Source organism: Pinus tabuliformis, chromosome 8 (assembly GCF_031772625.1).
Source record: "Pinus tabuliformis cultivar Carrire ecotype Pingquan chromosome 8, CPIR1, whole genome shotgun sequence".
Classification (NCBI taxonomy): Eukaryota; Viridiplantae; Streptophyta; class Pinopsida; order Pinales; family Pinaceae; genus Pinus; species Pinus tabuliformis.
The window spans coordinates 1954595138-1954599473 of record NC_142294.1 but is presented as its reverse complement, the minus strand read 5'-3'; positions in this window follow the sequence as shown (position 1 = coordinate 1954599473).

The following is a 4336-nucleotide window of genomic DNA, read 5'->3' as shown; positions in this document are numbered from 1 at the left end:
TTTTTTCTTAGTAGGATACTCATTACATAATTTCATGTCTCATTCAGTCCTTTTAGTTCCTTAAGAACGAAATTGGCAATATGTGAAGTTATGAATGGGAATTGATTTGTTTTTAGTTTTACTTTTGCCTTTAGTTTAAATTGCAGCAATTTTATTTTTCTTGCTTTCTTTTCTTAGATATTTTGCCGACTTAAATTAATCTAACTGTTCAAAGTCATGATTTGTTTCATTTTCTCTTCTCTTTAGAAATTAGATTCTAACATAAGAAACAAAACCCCCAAAAACAAAATAAACTATAAAGCAACGAAGTAAGAAAAATGGTTAACTAAGCACATATGGTGCACCACACTTCATCAGTTTACAATACCCGGATTGATAATTTATGTAGAGAAATTTAGGACACTAAATTGACTAAACAATTGGGACCCTTTTGATGATGGCTATCTTATTTGGGTCTACCTACAGTCCTTCCTGGGATATTGAGTGACCTAAAATAGTCCCTGCAGTCATCAAGAACTCACATTTCTCGAGACTAAGGGATAAGTTCATTTCAATTCGTTTGCTCAGCACCTTACCCAGGTTAGAGAGAGCCTCCTAGAAATCACACCCATAGGGTGTACAGTCATCCATATAATTTTTTACTGCATCGTGGACTAGCTCTGCAAAGACACTCAGGATTGCCCTCTGGAAAGTGGCAGGGGCATTGCATAGACCAAAAGGAAGAACCCTATAAGTGAAAGTACCCCAAGAACAGGTGAAGGTGGTTTTATCCTGGTCATCTGGGCTAATCTAGATTTGAGTGTATCCACTGAACCCATCCAAGAAAGAAAAAACTTTTTTCCTGCCATACCATCTAACGCTTGGTCAATGAAAGGTAGAGGGAAATGGTCTTTCTTTTTTGCTTTGTTTAATTCTCTGTAATCAACACAAATCCTCCACTTTCCATTATTCTTTGGAACCAGCACCAAAGGAGACACCCACTCACTGTCCAAGATAGCGTAGATAAATCCAACATCCAACAGCTTTTGCAACTCTTCTTTGATTATATCCTTGAGAGCTGGATTCATTCTCCTTTTGGGCTGTCGGACTAGTTTGCAACCTTCTTTGATATAAATGTGGTGAGTACACATCAAGGGGTGCACTCCCTTCATCTCTTTGTAATTCCAAGCAAAGGCATCCAAATGTTCTCTTATCATATTACATAACTCTTCTTCTTGGTGTACAAAAAGAGGGGTTGATTTTCAATGTTCTTTCAGGGCCAAATTCTATTGTCTTGACACGAGTAGGGTTTTAATCAGCTAAGCATAGATCAATCCAATGGTTTTTCTTGTTTTCCTTTACTACCTCCTTTAGAGACAAGGTGTTGGGAGTTGGATTTTGGAGGCTATGTTCAATCAAGTCATCTTCTTCAGGTTGTCCTCCTCCCATGGTAGTTTCTAGGGTATAGAGTTGGGCAAAGTAGACTTCATATTCCTCCTCATCTTTTAGCCATAAAGGTAATTCATGTTCTAGAGATGGCTGAGTAGGAGGGTACAGGACCAACTGCTTGGATAGATTCCCATTTTTTATAGTCATGTTTCCAGCTCTGCAATTGATGTAGGCATCGGTAGTGGCTAACCAAGGCCTCCCAAGTATGAGATAATAACCATTAAATTTGGTCTTAGGCTAGAGAACTAAGAAGTCTGCAAGGTATTCCCAGGAGTCAATGGAGACCATCACATCCTCAACAATCCCCTCAGGGGCTATTGTGGATCAGTCTACAAGTTGCAATACTGTCGTGGTCTTTCTTAATGAACACTGGAGATTCAGTTTGAGCATGGTGTCCTTAGTAATTACATTAATGGCAGCCCCAAGATCAATTAAGGTATGTGGGACAATGGTGCCATTGATGTGTACATCTACTACAGGGCTTCCAGGGTCTAAATACTATGGGAAAATTACCTCTCCCAGCATTAAGTTGGATAGTTTTCCAATGACATTAATGGTAGGGGTGTCTCTTTTTCGCCTCCCTGGATTTTTGAAACATTTCTCTTTAATCAATTTGTTGTAAATAGGCACATCCTTAATAGCTTGCAAAAGTGGGATTTTGACACATAGATTTTTCAATTCACCCAAAAGTTCATTCTCTTTTGGGGTAGGTTGGACTGGATGAGTTAATCTTTCAGGAAAGGGTGGTGGATTCACTCTAGGCATACTTTCCTCTCTTTCTTCCTCACTCCCCCTAGGTGGGGATGGAGGTTGATTATCCGGGAGCACTCTCCCAGATCTAAGGTTGATTTCCTGAATTTTCACAGCATAAGCAGTGTAAGATGTCACTCCACTATAGACTTGTTGGCTTGTCTATTGTTCAGGTTCGGGTTTGGTTGGGTAGGCATCTAAGGTTCTTTAGGTGGAGCAAGGTGTAAAATTTGTGGTTGAGTAGGAGGTGAAGGCAATAAAGTTGGAGCATTGTTGTATGGGGGCCTCCACCGCTGGGGTGGTGCATTCCATTGAGGTTGTGGAGGTGTATATGGTTGAAATGGTTGGTTGGTTGGCTAGGAATGGTATTGAGGTGCAAAAGACCAAGGAGAAGGTGTAGACCAGGATGGATGAGCAGGGGGGGCCCAAGAGGGAATGGATGCATTCTATTTATGGTTGTAATATGCATAGGATGACCCTTGCATGCATTGTTGGTATGGTCAAGGCCCATGAGGCCTCCTTTGATTTATGTAGCAGAGTTGTTCAGTTACCCCTTAAGTTCCCTGATACACAGCTTTTAGTCCAGGCAGAGAGGGCACTTGTCTGTGGAGTGGTTTTCTTCACAGACTGAGCAGATTTCCATAAGGTTTAATGACATTCATTCCTAGGGTGCCTCCTTGTGCATCTAGGGCAGAAGATGGCCACTGCTCTATATGCTTCCTCTTGCTTCCTCTTGATTTTCATAGTGTCCATATGTAGGGCAATGGTTTTCATCATTTCACTCTTAAAATCTTCCAACATGTTTCCAATTTCACTTTTTATGGATGTGTTGGAAGAGGATGAGTTGGCCACTATCCGACTAACCATACCCTTTTTTCTAGCTTCCCTATAATGGTTCTGAAAAATTGTCTTCATATCCTCATAGGGTAGCTGGTAGATGTCTCCTCGTTATAACAAGTTTAGGGTATCTAGGAGATCTTCCCTAATCCCCCTGAGTAGGACTAGCTTAAGTGACTTAGGATCAAGTGTGCACCTGGCCCTTTTATAGCTGAGCTGGAATCTTTCTTCATAATCCTCTAAGGACTAATGATGCCCCAAGGTCATTCTAAAAATTTCCTCTTTAGTTTCTTTGGACCTGTAGTAGTCCATATACCTGTTCTTGAAATATTGTTGCATCTGAGCCCAGGTGGTGATACTATCCCTAGGTAAACCCATGAACCAGCACAGAGGTGCATCCTTGAGAGTGGATGGGAATAATTTCAACTTCTAATCATCAATGGTGTAGTCATAAGTTCTTCATATGACAAAAAATTCAAACAAGAAATTATTTGAATCTTCTGAGGTCAGGCCATGGAAGTGAGGAAGAGAAAAGAGGCTTATGTTCTTCATCTTAGCATCCCAATTGGTTTCTCTGATGGGAAAATCACCCTCAATTCTTTCTCTATCTCCCTTTTCATTTATATTTTCATCTATTAGGTCAGTGGGAATGGATTCTTCTTCTTCCCCTATAGTCTCTTCAAAAATCTCTAGTTGCTCGCCTAAGGGATCCTCTAATTCATAGCCACTAAAGAAGAGGGAAGGTTGGTTGTTTGAAGTGGTGGGAGTATTTGGTAGAAATTTTCGTAATTTATCCCTATTCCTACGAGGAATGAAAGAAGTGTTTTTTTTTGTTTTGTTTTTTCAAGCTTTAAGGCTAATTGCAGAACAAAAAAGACAACTGAATTGAAACTAACTATTGAATGAAATCACTTGCAGAATGGAAAGGAAAGCAAACCAACTTACAAATATCTTGCAAAAATGAAACTAATATAAGAATGAAAGAGATAAGAAATGGAAGAAATAAAGTATAAATCACATCTACTCAGACACCTCCCCGGCAACGGCGCCAAAAAGTGATGAGCACCAGTATTGCAGCAAAAATGCTACAACTCCTGGGGCTACCAACTTTACTTCATCAACCTGAGGTTCGTACAAACTTGGAGGTGACAATGTTGTATACACAAGTAGATGCAACAGGTCCACTCTTTTTTCACTGTTGAGTTGGGAAATAGACCACTAGGGTTTCTCAAACCATCCTTCTATTGATTTATAAGAAGTTTTATTACCAATTGAGAAAAGAGAATTTTACCCTAATTGAGAGAATTGAAATGCTACCTAC